At 40.2% G+C, this 21,771-nt stretch overlaps 1 pseudogene; it reads left to right on the top strand.

Moving 5' to 3' along the window:
• Nucleotides 1–19,535: 19,535 nt before the first annotated feature.
• LOC118760089 (U2 spliceosomal RNA) lies at nucleotides 19,536–19,708 on the top strand (annotated as a pseudogene).
• The last annotated feature ends 2,063 nt before the right edge of the window (nucleotides 19,709–21,771 follow it).

Below are 21,771 nucleotides of genomic sequence, written 5' to 3'. Positions count from 1 at the left end.
ATTTGGGGAGTGAATCAGCAGATGAATGATTCTCTTCCCTCTCCCTTTCTTTCTCTGTATGTGTGTTTATGTCTCCCTGTCTCTCTGTTACTCTTTCAAATAAATAAGTCATTAAAAAAATAAATTCTACCTGTGTACATTCTTACCTAGGTAAGGTCACTATCTCCCCTAAAATATAGTCTTTGGCATTTGAAGATGTCACGGGCTCAGAATTGTCAACCTGAGCACCAGGGAATACTTTCACAGATTCAGGCTATCAAGTAGTGTCTGTGTTGTTTATAACACAACTTTATAAGTTGGGATCTGGGACTGTGACGTAGGAGCCAGATGTTGTGGAGGGTGAAGCAACACATCTGAACAAGGCTAGATATAGTGACCAGCTCAACTCACTTACATAGGAGAGAGACCAAACTTCTGCTTTATTCAAGTCATATTAATCTACTTCTTATCACATTCAGTCACACCTAACCCAATATGCTTAATAGTATCACACTTCTTTCCCCTCTAAATATCAAGTGTGACTGTAATTTATCTGAATCTTATATTGGATAGCTGGGATTCTTATTTAATTGAAATCTCACATAATATTAAAAACAGATCCTCCTTCTTCTCCCTTGGGTGTGTAAACTACCATTTATAATCGCACATCTGTGTTAAGAAGGCAGCAAATGATTTTCCACACTGACCTGGGTCTATTTAAGAAAGTCAGCCTGGGATTCATACACTGGGATGAGCACAAGGCTTCTTTTCCATCTCCTATCACTAGTGGTTAAAATACCTTTGTTCCCAAATCTGATGACTCCCATGTAATGACAGGAACTTGGCAAAAATATCCAGAAATTTTTCGTATTATAAAGAGTGGTGGATCACTTGTATTTTTATTGTTGTCGTTGTTTCACACCTAGTCTCTGTCCTTGTCATCATCCATTGAAGGACAAAATCAACTCATGTTCTAGAGATGAGGGAAGAAGACTCTGAGTTTAACTGATAGGAGCCATGAAACTGGAAGAATTGAAGGATTTTGACAATCAGGTGTGGAGTCATAGTTCTTTAGCTCTTACCACCCAGCCTTGTTGTTGGGGTGTTGATTTTCTTCTTTTCCTGCCCTTTGTTCTTTGGGGGACCACTGACTCTAAGCTGCCATTTACCAGAGCACTCTGCCATCCTTGTCTGCAACTTCCTAAAGAGACATTATTGAAGAGTCCGCAGTTGCTCACTTGTTTTTTGTTTCCTGTACCTGGACTGGCACATTGGAGCCTTCCAATTAAGTATGACAAACTGAACTCAGGTTGATAGCTGCAGAAATCTTCCTTCTAGGGAAACAAATGCTGGAACCCCATCTGGATGAAAATCATGTGAGGGAAGATGACAAAATTAATTCAACAGCCCATCTGAAAGATGGGAAATGAAAGAGCAGAGAAATAAAAAATCAAGAGCTAGGAGAGGATGGAGTAACAGAAAGGCAAATTTTGCTGTTGGCCCAGGAAACCTCAGGAGATACAGGTAATATGTACCTCTGGAAAAAGACATTGGGTGAGTCTGGAAGCAGGAGTGGCTGAAAAGTCTGTGCAAAGGGAGGTTAGATCCTCCGAGGACCTTTTGAACTTGTACCAAGAGCAGGAGATTTCTGGAGAGAAACTGCTTGTGACAATGTGGCACTAGAGAAACCGGGCATTTACAGGGGTCAGCACCACAACTGCTTTATGGAACCATGAATGGAGATTGTCAGAGCCCGTTTGCTGTTCATACCTCTCACGGCATTCACAGCGCCCAGGCACGTGCAGTCAGAGTGTTGTACCTCCACCTTTCAGTATAGAAGACTGGACATTCTTTCTAGCAGAAGCTGGCTGATTTTGAGGTCTGGTTGCCCCTTGAGTTCACTTATTGGTAACTCCACTTCTCTCATGGATGTCTCGTTCAGCTTCATACTGCTTTCAACCCAAACATTCTATTGGTACATGAATCATCAGATAAGTGAGGAAGACCTCCCACATGAAAGGCAGCCACAGAAGCCAACCAAAGTGAATAGAGGTCAATTTGACAGCAGGAAAAAGGATACAAAGTACAAAAGGAAATGTTAAAGTAAAGCAAGAAACCAGTGTTGGGGCCCAGTGGACAAAAAACATCAAACGCAATACTAGCATTCCATATGAGCTCCACTTCAAGTACCAGCGGTTCCATTTCTGATCCAGTTTCCTGCCAATCTGTGAAGCAGAGGGGTGATCCAATTACTTGGGGCCCTGCCCTTGGGAAACCTGGATGAAATTTCAGCCCCTGGCTTCAGTCTGGCTCAGCCCAAGATCTTGTGGCCATTTAGGGAGTGAATTGAAGACTTTCTCTCTCTCTCTCTCTCTCTCTCTCATTCTCTCATTCTCTCCCCCACCACTTCTCTATAACTCTACCTTTCAAAAAAAATGAATAAATAAATCTTTACAAAATAAAGTAAAGCAAAACATACTATATAGAACAATTAAACTGACTATGATCCATGTCTTTAGATACACACAGGAGTTATTGTATCCATGAAACAATATCGACAACTGTAATAGCCACAGCTTCCAACAACCCTTCACATCTAAAAGACAGTGGAAGACAGCCAGGCAGAATTCTTGGAATGTGAAATTGTAATGACAGAAATAAAAAAGATCAGGTGAAAAGTTTAAAGCTAAAGTTGAATTCTCCCAGCAAGTAAGGGAGCACTTCAAAGAGTTCATGGGAAAAATGGAATCAAAAGATAAGTTTTTTTTCTGTGCAAAAATTTTTTGAAATCCATTTTTAAGAAACACACATTTTTTTTCGTGAATTTTGAAGACTGCTTGTGTGTGTGACTTCTGCGGCAGGACCATGAAAGTCTTGATGGTTGTCTGATTCTGTGATTGCACCGGGTTCTGTGTTAAAAACAGCCTGGAGGACCCAGGATGCCCAGTTTCTATTTTTTCTTTTCATCTATCAACCATACAGTTAGATCATTCAACTACGTTTTCCTTTTTTTAACAAAGCAGAATTAATAATAATAATAATAATAAAACTACCTTGTATGGTTGAAGTGAGGGTGAAATTAATATGTGGATGATGATTAAAATAATTTCTAGCACAATATTATATATAATATAAAGTAACAAAATATTGTTCTATTGAGTAATTTGGTAGAGGAATTACTGATAGGCGCAAGACAAATATTTTCATACAGGAGACATTATTATGGCTCAAGTTTCAGCTAATAGGTGTATTTATCATTGCAATTCTGTAATGATTAACTATTGATTTTGTCAACAAGGTGACTTAGACACTTTAGGAGGCTAGAAGGAAGGTCAGTGTGTGTGTGTGTGTGTATGCACATGTACTAGGGTAAGATTAAGATAGAAAGATAAATAAGTGACAAGAGATGAAATTGTAAAATCAAGATCTTGCAGTGTAACTGTACATTTTAGAAATTGCTGGAATTGGAAAGAGGCAAAATATAACAGGAAACAACTGCTTAAATGATTAGTCCTGTGACCCTATTTGATTTTTTGAAAGTATTCAAATGCATTTAAAGATTTATTTATGTTTCTTGGAAAGTTACATTTACAGAGAGAAGGAGAGACAAAGATCTTCTATTCACTGGTTCATTTACCAAGTGACTGCAACGGCCAGAGCTGAGCTGATCTGAAGTCAGGAGCCAGGAGCTTCTACCGGGCCTCCCATATGCTTGCAGGGTCCCAAGGCTTTGGGCCATCCTTGGCTGCTTTCCCAGACCACAGATAGGGAGCTGGGTGGGAAGTGGAGCAGCCGGGTTATGAACTGGCATCCATATGGGATCCTGGCGCTGGCAAGAGGAGGACTTCAGCCACTAGGCTATTGTACCTGGCCTGCAAATATGTATTTTGACAAAACATTTTAAACATGAATAATGGAGTTAACATATGTGATAGAATGTGTTTAGCAGGGTGGAGCAAGCCAGAGAAGCTTCTTATCCAGTAGGTTCTGTGACAATACTCAAACATGTGGGCTGTAGAACAAAAAGTCACTTTAGAGGTCTGAAAACTGCAATTATTCAACATCTTTTAGGTCTAATTTCTGCAGATGTTTCCAAACATTGGTGTTCAAACTGGGCTATCAGTTGTAGTCACCTGGGAGTCTTAAAAACTTCAGTGTCCCAGGTCCACATCAGGTTGTTTAATTCAGAATTTCTAGGAGCAGGATCTCAACCTCTGTGTATGAGACCTGCCGGTGGTTACAGTGTATGGCCAAGGGAGAGAACAACTGTATGGAAATTGTTGGCCAGTGTTTAGCGGGAGTTTTACTACTCATTGGCTTTGTGATAAACAACAATGCACATTTATCATCTTGATCAGACCAAGTGCACAACTACTAGCAGTTTGCAGAAATAAATATAAAGTGTGTATATATGCAGCCATGCAGGGAGTCTCCCAAAAGTTCATAAAAACTATGAATTTTGAAAAAATAACTAGACATGGAGTTAGGAACTTTCTTGCACCAGAAAAACTCATCTTTACTTATAGAACTACTAATGGTTTAATCAATATTGTAGCTTTATTACTTTGGGAAGCTGGGATAGGAGTGGGGTATATGTGTGGCGAGTGGGAGAGGCAGGGTATAGAAGAAATCAAGTGACAAAATATGAAATTTTAAAATCAAGATCTATCAGTATAAGAATATTAACTTGAAACCTCTAAAATTGTTAATAGTGATCATCTCTAGGGATTGCATATACGAAAATATTTCAAACACTTCCAGGCAAAGTGAAATTAAAAGTTAAGTTTACTTGGGTGCAAAACAATTTTGAAATTTATGAGTAGATTTTTAAAATACAATTTGCATAAATTTTTGGAGCCCCACATACCTGAACATATACATATTTCCAAAATATATATGGGTATATATACATATTCATATATATATCCATATATACGTGTGTATGTATAAAACATATACATATTTACACGTATATGTATTTCTTAAGCTTTGCAATTTAGATTAAGACCATATTTGAACACTTCTCAGTTAATTTTGTTAAGCCATATACAGCTGTACACTAGTTTTTTAGTTATTTAATCCATAAATCAGACTCCTAAGTCTTAGAGATTTAAGTACTGATTACTATTATGGAAACATACTGATCTTTGTGAATGTAGGATTTCCCTGCAAACTAACAAATAACAGCAAAATTATACTAAGAAAACTCAGTATTAATTAGTATGTAATTCATACTGTGGTTTATAAATCAGATACAAAATCTGATAATTATAGGACAATAGCTAAGCAATTACCTTGACTCCGCATAGTAATTACAGTGTGATTTTGTCAATAGTTCACATCACATACCCATAAAGAGAACTGCTATTACTTTGCACCCTGGAGTTAAAAATAGCTAGCTAGATTATTATAGCATTGGCTTAGGGTGGAATCAATACATGATCCTCACTCTAATTTAGGATTCAGAAATCATTCAAGATTGAGTTTGTAACCTGGACAGTGTTTGGAACTAATTGGTACTGGAAATACTTAACATGGGATATAATTGGCGCAAGAAAGATCTAGGGATTCTATGCTATTCTATAAGGTAAATCATACATAATCAAGTAGATAAAAGTGATATCAGTGCAGAGCAATGCACTTTGATTAAGAACAATTAGAACCCAGTAGAAAATGCTAATTTTTCTTTGACTATATAGCACCCATAGTTTTATTCTAGTTCAAATTAATTTGATTGAAACTGTCTTTAGCAAGGAGATGGACTGTGGCTTGCTTAGCTTGGGGAGTCTTTTAGTTTTAAAGATTTATTTATTTATTTGTTTGACATACAGGGAGAATGACAGAGACCAGAGAAAGAGAAGAACAATAGATGTTTCATCTCTGATTCACTTTCCAAATGGCTGCAACATCTGGGAATATGCCAGCGTGAAATCAGGATCCAGGAATTCCATCCTGGCTACCCAAATGGTTGGCATGGGCCCATGTGCCTGGCCTAACACCTGCTGCCTCCCAGGCATGTTGACATGGAGCTGGATTGGAAGTGGAGCAGCCTGGGCTTGAGTCAGCGTTCTGATATGGGAGACTGGCATAGCAAACACCAACGTAACTTACGGCACCACAGTGCCATCCTTGCATTTTTTCCCAGATATTTCAGCTGCATTATAGCACACTGGACTGGGGAGACAAGAAAACAAATCTTAAAAGAGGGAGAACAGATAGAATTTAAAGAAATCTGATATTATGCCATCCCCTGCTCAATGAAGGGGCTTATGTTCTAAACCCAAACCTTAAGTAGGATAAAGAAGCTCCTGGCAATGTCCAGGTGGAGGTGAGATGGAAGCTTGGAGAAGGCAGATGAATTTCCCATGTTTCAGAATACAGCAGGTGCCAATCATGGATCTGGGTCACATCACAGATTTCACCAGCATGGCATAGAAAGGACAATAAGAACTAAGGTTATGCTTCGGCTGTCAGTTCCCTGGAGAATAGGTTCAGACAGGCTTAGATCCAGGGAAATGTTCAGAAAAGCCTGTCCCTCCATTCAGGTCTTAAAGTCCTCAGGCAGGGGAGAGTTAAGGATACTTCCTTCTTACACTGAAGGCTGTGGTTCTAGATGTTTTGCAGCATTAAGGTGCTTCAAGCACCTTAATGTGGTTGGCTGATGTGGAGAAAGTTATGGGTTCAACATTATTTGGAATGTTGTAAAAACGAACCTCAATTAAATAATCTACTGACTCCCAAAACTTTTCTGCTAGGTAGACAAATTTTCATGAGAGCTAAGCTTCTGGATATTTATGATTTGAAACTACAAAAGGATCAACTTCTAAAGACACCAAAATAGAATGCAGATTCCTTAAATCCTGTCCACCCAGACATAATGAGGTAATTGCTAGCTGATCGATAAAGCAATGAAACTACAAATAGGATGCAAAGTCCACTGGGACAAGACTTTGTAAATAGAAAGAGTGATTCTATAAATGTACTTCAGCCTTCCTAAGGCCTGAATACAACCCAAATTAGGTACAAATGGAAAGCTTCAAAGCTTGGCCTTCAAAGCTTTCCCTAAAGTATCTTCCGTATGAACCAGTGTCATTCTGCCCTGTGTATTTCCCTGCATCCTATGCTGTTGTCAATTTTAATACTCATTTTTGTTATGCCAAACCTGTGCCTTCTTGCAACTTGATTGTTCCCCTTACCTGCAATGACACAGCTAGCCCTGCCCTTCCAAATATTTATTCGTTCTTTCAGGTCAATGAAAAATGAACCCTCTACCAGGAAGCATTTTCTTACTCTTTTGCTTTCTGGAAATTGTAGAATTGTACTATGTATATTTTTACACACATTATTTTTATGGACTTCTAGATTCCTAAAGGCAGGTACTATGTGTATCCCTTTGGATTATTCCTAAGGGATTATTATTAAATTTCATGATATGATAAAAAGTAGACTAAATGTCTAGTCATTTCCTTTGTTAATTCTAAGCATTTCTAGGTTGTAGAAGTTAGTAGGCACCAGAAACATTGATTCATGCAGTAAACAATTTAAACGCAGATTTCTGACACCATGCCTCCAAGAGAAGTCTCATGGTGCACCAACGTGATATTTAAAAACTTGCTTTTTAAATGAGACTGAAGATTTGGTGTTGGAATTTGACGTGACCTCTATGAGTGATGTTAAGAAGAAATCTGCTATTTGATACAGGGCCACTCTTCGACAATGCTAAAGTACATACAGTTCATGTTTATGACTTTGTAATTCACATAAGATTTGGAACGGTAAGGAAGAGCTCAAGGGTGCTGGGAGAGGAGTCCTGTGTGGGTTTAGAAGACCAAGGTCTGCCCATTTACCTTCATCACCATCTGCTGTGAGTAAGGATATGACAAGGGTCACCTCTGTCATTTGAAAAGTTAAGGGTATCTGAGCTCTAAGACATCTGAGTCTTAAGAAAACTTGGTATAAATGCATGTCTTTGGGAAGAATCTTTAATGAAAAGAAAACAGGGCTGGAAGACAGCCTTGCGCAAAGATAATTAGGAAGCAATGGTCAAGGTTTCCCTGGTCACTTGGCCTTAGAAACTCTACAGTGAGGAACTCCTCTTCCATCCCTTCCCCCAGGCAATTGTTCCTGTTCCAGGTCCAAGGGCCCCAGCTCTCAACTTAGTGACTGCTCCTGGTGGACTCACAGTGGAAGACAACTTCAGGTCCGACTCTCCCTGGAGAACGTTTTGTGTGAAGGTACAAGAAGCCTGATCAGTTTTCAAGAACTAAAGAAAGAGTTTCTGTGGAGTTGGAGTGTTTACTCATCTTCTACATGTTTGCCTGCTCGTCCTATCCATCCTCATCTCAGCATGGAGTTGAGCAAATGGGATAGATCCCTGGTTCTAATCACTTGATGAAGAGAGATGTCTACTGTTGTGATTTCAATGCTATCAGCACCTCAGGAGCCCAGTTTTAGGTGAAGTACCTGCTTGTGAATTTTTTCAGGGCTGTCAGGAAGCAGTTATGAAGGTCTCACCTGGAAATGATAGTCTTTGAGTGCTAGATTATAAAGGGAGTGGCTATCAAGGACTTAGGTGCTTTTGACAGATCACACTCATACATATGGGCACTCCTGACCCAGGCATCCTTATTTCCAAACATCTGCTTCTAGATCCTGGGTGGGGGTCTTCTTTAGGCTCCTGTGTATGAGCACCATGAGGGAAGCCCTTAGGGACACTTTAACCTGCTCTGATTCTGGGTATGAGACCTTTCCACTCCCTCTCTTCCCTCAGTGATGCCTTTCCCTCCTCTCATCCTGCGATGCATTCTATGCATTGGTTTGCTGCTCCCTCAACAAGGAGCTAACACACATGACTTGCCACCAGCACACTGTTAGCTGAAAGGTCAGGGGCAGTGGAGCAGGCGTTTTCTCTGGTGTCAGCCACTTGGCTCTTAGCACACAGTTATCAGAGGCTTAATGCTTGCATTCTTGGCTTCTGTTCTAACCAGTTCCTCTGACACTCAGCAGCTTATTTTGATCTCTCCCAGCTTGGCTGAGTCCCTGCCAGGGCCATCAGTTTCAGAGCAACTGAAATGTGTTAGCTCTAGTTAGCACGACCATGATGATTTACCACAGGGTGTTACCCAGAGACCCACAGCACATGGCTGTATATTCATAGGTAAGTTGAAAAGCAATCATCACCGAGTTATGTAATCAAGGAATGTATGGCACACATATCCTTGTCAGGTTATTACAGTTCGCACTATAGTGGGAATAATGAACAAATAAAACAAACCCCCTGAATTATATTAACACAAGATGCATTAGAATCTAAGGATTGCAATGTTTATGTTTTGAGAAATAATTCAAAGTCTTGTAACAAAAATATTCTTAGAAACCCGTGGGCTAGAAGGAATTTGCATGTTGTTGGAGCTCTTCCATCTTTTGAAAAAGGTCACGGCCCCTGAAGAAACCCGGTGTTTCTGGGAAAAACGCACGTCCACTTTTACCTGCTAGCTCTGATGTCTGAGGTTGCTGCAAATGCAATTGACTTTCTCTTCCCTTGACCAAGACATACTGGAAATAAGCCTAGAGCTGACTGGCAGAACTGTAATAGGATTTAGTAAAGGGCTACAGTACACAGATGCAGAGTGTATATTTTACAGAGTAAAGAACAGATTTTGAATGTAGAGAAAATCAAGTGTGTGTGTGTGTGTGTGTGTGTGTGTGTGTGTGTGGCTTCAGAGAGACATACAGAAGCATCTGATTTATCTGGACCCATCAGATGCAGTGTTTCTATGTTTACCTAATAGGACAAAGACAGGTCAATGATTTAGGGCCTTCCCTTCATAAGAGAGGCTCATCTAATGGGTAAAATCAAGGCCACTTATTATTATGAGAAACAATAAGATGAGATTTCAGGGCATCACGACTGAATGTTCTAGAGAAATTCATAATAGGACAAACAGAACACTACCATTTTTTTTTCTAGCAAATATCCTTATTTACTAAGCCACTTCTCCACAGTACCCAGAGAAAGTAAGTGGTAGTACAGGTGATACCCAAAGATAATTCATTCAAAAGGAATGAAAAGGCTCAGCTGACTTACCATTCTCATTAATGCTTTTTGGACTTTGCTGTCCCATAAGAATTCAGCATGCTTTTGTGGTGTTCAGGGTTGATTTAATAATTTGTTAATTAAAAACCCAACATTTATAATGCAAAAAGTAATTAAGAAAAAGGTCTTGAGTTTTGAATGTCAAATAGGATTTCCTTCTTCTTACTATTATTATCATTTTATGATACAGTTCCATAGGCCCTGGGATTTCCCTTACCCTACTCCCCAAGTCCCTTCCCATCCCATTGAGTTCCAGTATACTATTACTCTAGTATAGTTCTTCATAGACAGTCCATCATTGTGCACATGGACAATGGCAGAGAGTTCAGCATCCTATTGTCAAGGTATAGTAAATAGTTTCATAGGGAGTCCATGTTCGATCTGGAAGTAGAGATGCATACTGCATTGTATCCTCACATATGGATATGATAGTGTCCATTACACAGTTACTGTACATGCCCTTAAGTGAAAAGTCACAATACAAAATCAACAACAGGAAGAAAATAAAAATTTACAGTGCCATGCAGTTAAATAACATGCTACTAGATATGATAGTTTCCATTACAGTTACTGTACATCCTCTTAAATAAGAAGCCACAATACAAAATCAACAACAAGAAGAAAAAAAGAAATTAACAACACCATGAAGTGAAATAACATGCTACTGAATGACTAATGTGTTGTTGAAGAAAACAAAAATCAAAACCTTTTTGAAGAAAATGATGCTACTGTATGATCTATGAGTCAGTGAAGACTTTAATGAGAAAGAGTTTTGAAGAGATGAAACTAAAAAAAACCAAAATCCATGATATACAGTTTCTGCGGATCTTTGTTGGTGAGATACGTCTTCTGTAGGCAATAAATAGAAGAGTTTTTTGTTTTTTTAATCCAGTCTACTAATCTGTGATGTTTGATTGATGAGTTTAAGCCATTTACATTCAGGGTTAACATGAATGAGTGGTAATTTGGTCCTGTCATTTTAGGAATGAGTTGTTCATTGATTTAGTCTTCTGTTGATATTTTGCTGGAATGTTCTTCACATTTGCCTTTGGATTTGGTGGGTGTTATCCCTTTTCTCTGTCAAGAGAACATCTTTAAGTTTCATTTGTAGGGCAGGTTTGGAAAAGGCATAATCTTTTAACTTTTCTTTACTGTGGAAGAATTTTATTTCATTTTCAAAGACAAGGAAAGCTTTCCTGGGTACATTATCCTGGGCCAACAACTTTTTGGTTTTAGAATCTGGAATATGTAGCTCCATTCTCTTCTGGTCTATAGAGTTTCCTGTGGGAGGTCTCCTGTGAGTTTAATTGGCATTCTTTTATACGTCAATTGATTTTTTTCATGTGCATATTTAAGGATCCTTTCCTTATGTTTGATTGAAGAGAGCTTCATGATCATGTGTCTTGGTGAAGATCGCTTTTGGTCAACCCTGTTGGGAATTCTGTGTCCTTCCTGGCTGTTGTTTCCCAACTCTTCAGTAATATTCATCATGCCTCTGTCTCTTCTTTTGCTCTTGGTCATTGCACTTGTAGTTATCAGAATCTTCTTTTGGGGGCAGGTTTCTAAGTTCTGTCACCCACAAGTCTGTAGCCTGCTGTTCTGTTCTCCCCTGTTTCCTGGAATGTGCCCTCTCTGGTTCACATTGGGTAATGCTTTTCTACCTGTTTAAATGTGCCCTCATCCTGTTCTGCCATCCTGAATCTCAGTCTTAATTTTTTAAACAAAAGGACTACTATAATATAATCCCAACTCTTGTTCACAGTGGCTGAAGAAAAATTATATGATACGCCAGGTAGCAATATTTTAACAATATAAATGAAAGGTCATTTAATACAAATTTTATTCAATGAAGTAGTTTCCAACATAGAAATTTATCATAAAGAAATCATGTTGTATGCACAAAAGTATGTATACTAAGGCTATTCAACATAGGTTGGCTTACCAAACAAACTTCAGTCAAATTAAGAGTTCCGTAACCAAGATTTAGTAACACTCATTAGCAGCCATTACAGGTGAAGATGCAATCTGAAATTTTCTGAGAATGTATAGCTCTAAGTGAAAAGCAACTTCAAAACAAACTGTATGTTGTAACTATTTTTCAAACTAAAAGTGGTTTATTTATCTGCAGCAGTACTTCTGACAGGCTATGAGTAAGTTTTCAACTGCAGTTGTGTTTGGATGGTGGATTTAGAGATCATTATTTTTTTTTGGTACTGATCTTCCATTTTTATGCCTACCTCTCCTCTGCACCAGTAGGGAACACAAATTACTTAGATATGTCATGACCTGTCCAGATATTATTCTTAGAACAACTTAAGAAGTACCAGTTACAACAATATTTTTTAGATAGCAGTGTTGTTTTTTAAAAGATTTATTTATTTTTATTGCAAAATCAGGTATACAGAGAGGAGAGACAGAGTGGAAGATAAGATCTCTGTCGGTCTGATGATTCACTGCCCAAGTGACTGCAGTGGCTAGAGCTGTGCCAATCAGAAGCCAGGAGTCAGGAACTTCTTCCAGGGTCTCCCATGTGGGTGCAATGTCCCAAGGCTTTGGGCCATCCTCGACTGCTTTCCCAGGCCACAGGCAGGGAGCTGGGTGGGAAAGGGGGCTGCCGAGATTAGAACTGGCACCCATATGGGATCTGGGGACATTCAAGGAGAGGACTATGGCCACTAGGCCACCGTGCCGGGCCCTTGATAGCAGTGTTCCATGACTTTGTAGAATATGCCAAAAAATACTATTTTTTCACTTAGCACATTTAAAAAATTTATTTATTTTTATTCGAAAGGTAGATTTTACCAATAGAGAAGGAAAGATAGGAAAGACCCTGATTACTTCACACATGGCTGCAATGGCCAGAGCTGAGCTGATCCAAAGCTGGGCCACCATGCCAGCCCCTAGTTGGAAGACACTTCCATAATGTATACTCTATACTTTTTTGTTTCATTCCCTTCCATCCTTCCTTCATACCTTCTGATCTTCTTTCCTTCCTTCCCTCTCTTTCATTCTTCTTTTCTTTAATGTCTGTCTCCCTCTTGCCTCCTTATGAAATTTTTCACTGAGATAAAATGTACTGCTTTTTGGTGTACAGACTGATGGGTTTTCTTGATGGCACACAGTACTACGCAGTTAGCACAATAAGGTGCAGAATAGTCGCCCCCACTTCCTGAGGTTCCTGTGACTGTGTGTAAACTCTTCCAGTTCCATTCCCAGGCTACCACTAAGTTCTTGTTCTTGCTGGCTGCCTTCTGTTTTCAGAATTCATGTAATTGCAATCACATTGTTTGTCACCTCAAGAGTCTGGCTTCTTTTATTTAGTGCAATGTATTTGAGATTCATTCACGTTGTTGGGTATATCAATAGCTTGCTCCTTTTTATTGCTGAGTGGTGGTCAATTATATGGCTACACCATTATTTGTTTATCCACTCACCTCGCTAAAGGGCATCTGGGCAGTAATGAATAAAAAGCAGGTGTTTGTGTGGTTGTATTTTTTTTCATATTGTTTGGGTTAATACCTGGAAATTAGACAGCTGGGTAATACAATTAATTTGAAAGAACTTTAAACAAATTTCATGGGAAATGAAATTAAAAGGTAGGTGTATTTTGGTGCAAAAAGTCTTTGAAATTCATGTAGTTTTTACAATTGTGCATTTCCACGAACTTCTCCGACACCTCCCATATGAGTCAAACTTTTTAAGATTCTGCCAAAGTGTTTTCCAAAGTGGCTGTACTATTTTGTACTCTCACTAGCACCATTTTTTTCTGACACTCCAGTAGGAGTTGGTGCTTTTATTTTAAACTTAGAAGTGCTATTTTAAGTGCTTACAAATATTAATTTCATTAGCTTTATGAGATAAATATTTTTATCTCCATTCTACTGATGAAATCATGGTGACAAAGAGACATCAAGTTGGTGTTTTGAGGTCACATGACTGAGAAGTGGCAGAGCAGAACTGAAGCTCATGCTTTCCTTGTATGTGCTCTTAATATTCTATCTGATGCTTCTCTTTCATTCAATATAGGAGAGCAAGAATTCCTTCAATTCCAGTGCGAGTTGGAAAGTTCATCTATTTCCAATCTTGGGAAGTTAGCAACAATGAATCTCAGATTAATTTGACAAAAGCATCCAGTGGTGTTCCACCTAGGATTATTCCTGCCAGCTAATTAAATGATGTCACTAAGCTGGCACTCTGAGGAATATCCTTGAATGCTGTGAGCTTGCTTGATTGCCCATGGTCTAGAGTCTGGCTCTCCGCCCTGTAAACCCAGAAACTCAATGTTTTTGGCATCCCCATAATGACTGAGGACTCAGTTGTGCTGGAGGACTTAAGATATGAAGTTCACAAGACACTGATATGTTAAACATAATGGGAATTGATTAATTTATAGTGAGAAATTTAGTGACTATAAAGCGAACAAGTATTCCTTTCTTTTTGACAGAATCTTCTCTGTAGGCAAACAGTGTGGGAATAAAACGCTAGTTAGAAGGTATCTAGGTATGCCTGGAAACAAAACTAGGAGGGTTCTCTGATTTTAATAGCCTGAAGCTTTAATAGTTGATCATAAAAACATAGCCCTTGCAGTCTGTGCCTGCAAAAGCCATGCTTGTTCATTTCATTTTTTTTTAAGTTGGCCTTAAATGATTCAACTGTTTTTTTTTTTAAGATTTATTTATTTTCATTGGAAAGGCAGATCTACAGAGTGAAAGAAAGAGAAAAAGATCTCCAATCTGCTGGTTCCCTCCCCAAATGGCCGCAATGGTTGGAGATAAACTGATTTGAAACCAGGAGCCTCCTTGGGGACTCCCATATGGGTGCAGCATCCCAAGGCTTTGGGCCATCCTCCACTGCTTTCCCAGGCTACAAGCAGGGAGTTGGATGGGAAGTGCAGCAGCTGGGACCTGAACTAGTGCCTAAATGGGATGCCAGTGCTTGCAGGAAGAGGATTAGTCTATGGAGCCATGGTGCCATCCCCTATTTGCTTGTTTCTACAAGTTGTGTTGCTTTGCCCAAGGACCATAGAGAAGGATCTATTGCTCCAGCTCTGATCAATCCAGCTTTTCATTGGTATATATATATATTTAAGATTTAAAAAAAAATTGCATTGAAAAGTCATGTACACAGAGAGGAGGAGAGTCAGAGAGAAAGATCTTCTGACCGATGATTCACTTACCAAGCGGCAGCAACGGCCGGAGATGCGCAAAATTGAAGCCAGGAGCTTCTTCCAGGGTCTCCCATTTGCGTACAAGGTCCCAAGGCTTTGGGCCATCCTCGACTTCTTTCCCAGGCCTCAAGCAGGGTGCTGGATGGAAAATGGGGCAGCAGGGATTAGAACCGGCACCCATATGGAATCCAGGCACGTGCAAGGTGAGGACTTTGGCCGCTAGGCCACTGTGCCGGGGCCGATGCATTATTTCTTTAGAATGGATCTTATCCCTAATTAATGGATTCTTATTTGCCTTCAGTGATCTAATAGGTGTTGACCCTCCGTGTGGTGACCCCCTATTATATGCTGCTGCTTTTGTTTTGTTTTTTTCCACCACCGTGACTTTCAACCTAACCAATATATGAATGCTTCGTAAATGTCTTCTGTGCAATGTATTTTCTCTCCTAAGCTGGATGTTTGAATTTCAGTGGACTGTATGTTTCTGGACATTTTATTAACTTCTCAAACTCAATATGTCTGAGATAAAGTCTGCTGTTTTCCTGTTACCTAGCAGTTCTTATTTTCTATCTACTTGCTATTTTACATTAATATAACCTTCATCATTGCAGGGGATTTTGACTGGTAGGCCACCCATACAGGTAAGGTGGTGCTGCCACCATGCTCATTGCAAATAATTCTCCGGAGACAGTTTTGGTGGACATGTGCATTTACTGGCTGTTAAGCACATGCGTATTTAGCGTGGGACCAGAAGATTAGACCTCGGGTTAGTAACAGTAATTCTGTAGAATGCAGAGACGCATCATACGTTATAAATCTAGCCAATCAGCTTAAGGTCATGCACTCCTCTGGGTGTTGCTGTGTGACCTGCCCACAACCTGAAGTTGTTTTTAACAGAATAGGGTAGATGGGGGAGAAAGGTTCCACGGGAGCCTTGGGCTCCTGCCAACTGCGAGGGCCACGTGGGGCCTCAGTGTGCTGAGGCTCCAGTCGGGACATGGTCCCTGGATATGGTGTGCTGTTTACCTGCGGCTCTCCACATAGGCAAGGTAGACCGAGACCCATCCAGGCACTTCAGCCCAGTCACCTCAGAGGTTAATCCCCCTGCTCCCATTTTCCCCTTTACCCAGTGAGTTAACAGTCTCCAAGGAAAATACTCTACAAACCTAGCTCTTAATTTCCATTGTTATTGCTACGGGATGGTTATGGCTTCATCTTTTCTCTCATGCATAAGACAGGAGATGATGAATGAAGCTCACTAAATTTACTCTCCTTTTCTTCCATTTTCTTTTTAATGTAACCCTCTGCTGATAAGTTATCAGATGTCCTAACTGGGCTCTGTCACACTCTGTTGGGGCCGCCTTGAGCATTGCCGACCCTTACCTCTCACTGTTGTCTGACCTGCTCTTGACTCTGGCTGTTCGCCATTCTGAGTCCCAGTTGCTTCATCCTGCCTCATCGTCCCTTTCAGTGGATGGAATACTTATGTCCTCTCAAAATTCATATTATGAAACTTGAGTCTGTATAAGGAGATCGGACCTAAGATGTCTGGGAGGTGATTAGTGCTCTTCAGAAGAGACTCTGCGCTAGGATGTCCATGACTGAACCAGGAAGAAGTGGGCCTTCGGCAGGCAATGAGTCTGTCGAAGCCTTGATACTGACTCCTAAAATCGTGACAAATAAGTTATTGATGTGTATAAGCCACCCGGTATGTTGCATTTTGTTGTACTGGCTTGAATGGATTAAGGCATAACTCTACAGTCTTGGTATCAGAAGCTGGTTCTCTCTTTGTTTGGCTGTCTCTGGTGAACTTCAATGCTGGGTCATCCTTTGAATCTCAAGCCTCCTTTCTCTTTCTGAAATGTTATTCATCGTATTCCTCTTCCTGTTTCCCCAGGCTAGCCTTGTCTTCATTGTTACTATTGTAGCTACTATGTTCACATCCCATTGAAAAAAAAATTCTCATTTTTCATCATGAGTCCAGTCCTGCTTGACGTACTATTTCTCTTCTTTTGTTTGCTTCTATCCTACCTTATTCCTTCCGTTCTGCTACTTGCCTTGGATGAGAGTGAACACAATGCCGTCAGTCTACATATCAAAACCTTTCATATCACATAGTGCAAGTAACCATGTTTCATTATTTTATTTTTAATTTTTATAATTCTCCTACAAAAACTTCTGTTCCATTTAAATTGGGGTCTTAAAACTGGAGTTCTCTGATATTTTCCAGTGTGATTTTTTTTAAATCTTTGGTTTTACTGGTTGCTACATTTAGAATGACATTTTATTTTTGCTTTACTTTTAAAGAGATTGTATTCTTGAAGAAAATCTACATTTTTCTTTTTGGTTTTCCTAGCACTTACATCAACAAAAAAGTAACCTTTCAGCCTTTGCCCTGGAAAATTACTTTCTATACAAGCTGTAGTTTACTATGCCTGAAAGTTCTTTGCATACGTGTTTCTTACTATTTCGGATAATAAGTTCACTGAATGTAGAAGCTAGGGTGTCTTAGCATTTATACACACAGCCAGGACCTAGCATTATTCTGCTACTCAAAGGGCCTAACGATTTAAGCCTACTGAATGAAGGAATGATAGGTTGAGGAGTCAATACAGCCTTAAACACACGTCTACTTGTTTCCCATTCAGGCCATGGCCCTGCTGGGCAATATTTCTCTTCTCTAGCCCCATGCATGTGGACAGTCCCTATTTTCAGGCAAAGCTCATATCCCAAAGCATTCACTGTGGATCACAGCCCTTAGGACGGCCTTTTGTCCTTAGACTGTGCCTTTTCGGAACCCAGTGACAAGTATGCAGACTGTAGCTCTCCTACCCTCCACTGATTGTGTGGGAAATTCCTGACATAATAGCCTGACCTGAAATGTCACTGAGGCAGGTTTGTGCTGGCAGCTAGCCTGATGCAAACAGCAGGGGGAAACCACGATGCTCTGCTCAATACTGCTCCAGTTAAGTTGTCATTAAAAGGGAAACACCTGCTACCCAGAGAGTCTTTATGTTTCACTTTACCGCAGGGGTCTACTCCGGACTTGTCAACTGATTGCTTTGGGGCTAGGTTGGAAAAAAACAAAACACATTCTCTCTCCATGTAGCTATCAAGTAAGGGAGGAAGTTTTCTCTGTATGATTAAGCCCATCCAGAAAACAGGCCCATGGAGAGTATAGAAACACAGGCTATACTTCAGTAGAAAAGGAGAAATACACTCTGTCTAGCTGTTATCTGGAGGAATAGAACAAGGGCAGACAGTCATGTCATGCAGGCAGAATACTACAGTTTGTAGCAGTCTTTGGTTTCTTGCAGCCGTCCCTGTTATCCTCAAGTTATTGGTTACGGATTGAAAGCAGCATAAAGTCCTCAATTTAAAAGTCTCACTTAATACAGTGTTCAGGGGGAAGAGTCACAGGGTTCAAGTCTATATCCTATTATTGGGCAAAACATTTAATGTCTGAGACTAGTTGTTCGTCTATGGTTTGTCAAATAACCTCAGAATCTGCTGGTGCAGATGCAATTGTCTGAGGCTCCAACCAGCGAACCCTTTCTAACTTTTGTAGTCGCATAATTGGAAGCACTAGAGAGTAGTACTGTGTAAGAGTGTTTTCTCAAGACTTTCAGGGAAATCTCCCAGGTGTTTGCTCACAGAACGGGCAGTGAGCAGTTTGAATTATGGGAGACTTTTTCAGAAATGCCATTTTTATGGGTTGCAAATGGGTGCAGTAAATATACTGGGCTAACAAAATGCTGCCAGGGTGTTTTGCCAAATACAGATCTTTGTGTGAATGTATCAGAATGATATGTAATTAACTTTTATTGTTGACACATCACTTTGAGCTTCTAAAGTGCTTCAAAACAGTTTGTTCCCTTTCATGGTTTCATGGGTACCTTTGTTGCCAGACTGGTATTTAACTGATACTTCTATGATGATTAATTTCATCGACCATCTTCACCGGGCAGGATTTCTGGTTGTGTTTGTGAGCATGTTTCTGGAAGACATGTGGGCTTGTAAGATTCTTTCTAAATTCGTATTTCCAAAAAGATGGCTTTTATTCATTTGAATGACAGAATTTAGAAAGAATAAGAGCAAGAGCAAGATAGAGAGAGAGAGCAAGAAAGAGAAATCTTTCATCTGCTGGTTCACTTCGCCAATGGTTATAACAGCTGGGGCTAACCAAACTGCAACCAGGAGCATGGAACTCCACTTTTATTCCCCACATGAATGGCAGGATCAGCTTTTACTGCTCTTCCAACCACATTAGTATGGTACTCAATCTAAAGTGGAATCACTTCTCGGCCTTTTGGCTAAGATCAAGTGTAGAATCTAAAGCAGAGTAGCTGGTACTTGCATTGGTGCCCACAGGGAATGTTGGCATTGTTGCCAGCAGTTTAACCTGCTTCTTCACAATGTCAGCCCTATGTGTCTTTCAAAAATTTCGTTTGAAAGGCAGATACACTCAAACACACACACACATGCACATATATACAGTGTACAGGCACAAGAAAGATAGATATCTTCCATCCTTTTATTTTAAATTGGATTGTCAGATATACAGAGAGTAGGAGAGACAGAGAGGAAGATCTTCCGTCTATTGAGTTACTCCCCAAGTGGCTGCAATGGCCAGAGCTGTGCTGATCCGAAGCCAGGAGCCCAGAATCTCTTCCGAGTCTTGCATATGGGTACAGGGTCCCATGGCTGTGGGCCTTTCTTTCCCAGGCCACAAGCAGGGAGCTGGATGGGAAGCAGGACTGCCAGGGTTAGAACTGGTGCCCATATGGGATCCTGGTGTGTGCAAGACGAGGACTTTAGTTGCTAGGCTACTGCACTGGGCCCCATCCTTTTATTCACTCTCAAAATGGCTGCAATGGCTGGGGTTGTGCCAGGTTGAAGCTACAATCCAGGAACTCCAATTGCATCTCCCACATGAGTGTTGGGGGGCCAAGTAATTAGATAATCACTTGCTATGTTCTTTTTCAGTTGCACTACCAGGGAGCTGCCTCAGAAGCAGGGCACCCAAGACTGCAACGAGTGCAGCATTGCAGGTGGTGCCAAATCTTCTGTACCACAACACCGGCGCTGACACGGGCTTTTGAATTAGTAGTGAGTAAGGAAGATCTGCTTTAACTGAGGTGGTTGGCATCATCCAGTCAAAGGCCCCAAACAACAGAAGCATAGAGGAAGAGTAGCATCACTCTCTGTCTTTGGGCTAGAGCATTCCACTTCTTGCGTCCTTAGATATCAGCCTGCCTGATTCTCACCCTTCAGACAAGCGTGTAGGACTTGTTGGCTTCCATAGCTGCATGAGCCACTCCTTCCATGATAAATTCCCTGTTACCACTCTCCTGTTATGTATTACTCTGATAAAGGTGCCTTATGGACAATTTTCTGGTGTGAGGTCAAACTTAAACTCGTATTTTCTTTTTATCAAAGCTTCCAGATACGTGATGAGTTGGGGTTACAGGATTTCCCTGGAGGCTTCTTTCTCTACTGTTTGCCTTCATTATTAAGCCTTGGCACTCCTGCAAGCTTTGTCTTCATATTTATCCTATTGATTCAGAAGTGTTACTTTATCTGGACCCAGCTTGAGGTGTGGATTTACATTGAAAACTACTCTCCTTTGGAGTTGAATCTTTTTGACTCAGTGAGTTATCAGCCATCCCCTTTTTAACCTAAGAGGACCATATGAAGATATTTCATAAAATATGAATACACAGGCTAGGCACTTTGCTTGGGGTTATTTTGTCTGTGTTCTGTATTGGGTCACCTTGCTTCCAGTCCCAGCTCTGGTTCCTGACTCTCATTGTTTACAAGACTTCTGACTCCCTATAGGATTAAGTTGTGGAGTTCAGGAAATGGTATCCGAAGCTCACTGACAACCAGGGTTCCCATCAAGGTCTTTTGAATACTTACCATGAATAAACTACAGTGTTGGACTAAGGTGAATTAAGGAAAATATAGTCCCACTCCCCTGCTTTGGTGAACTTTGTTGCAATCTAATAGAGAAGGTGAATTTCTTATAATTATTTTTTCTGTTTCCTAGAGGAGCTAATTTTTCCTTAGTCCTCAATCTTCAATATTCATAGCACCTTGCAGAAGCTCCTATCTTTTCAAATTGGTGACAATCAATGGTCCATCTTTTATAAAATCTTTTATTTATTCTAGTGATGAAAGGCTAGACAAAAAAGTTCTCCCATCTGCTGATTTACTCTCCAAATGCCTGGCACAGTGCATTAGCAAGACCCTGGATTAGAAGCAGAGTAGCTGAGACTTGACCCAGGCACTCCTCTAACATATGTGATCATTTCAAACAGTGACTTTCGCTGCTACACAAAACATCCACTCCAAATGTTACATCTTTTATTAGCCTGGGTCTATACCAAGGGAGTTGAAGACAGCAACTCAATACTACTTGGCTTTAGTTACAGCTTCTATTAAGTAATTCATTTATAAACTTATTTGAAACTGTAAAATGGCCTAATGGTACAGTAAAAATCTCAGAACAAATGAGTATGGAGTTGTT

This window comes from Ochotona princeps, chromosome 11 (genome assembly GCF_030435755.1).
Source record: "Ochotona princeps isolate mOchPri1 chromosome 11, mOchPri1.hap1, whole genome shotgun sequence".
Classification (NCBI taxonomy): Eukaryota; Metazoa; Chordata; class Mammalia; order Lagomorpha; family Ochotonidae; genus Ochotona; species Ochotona princeps.
Note: the sequence above shows the minus strand (reverse complement) of the source record. Positions and strands in the feature narration are given on the sequence as shown.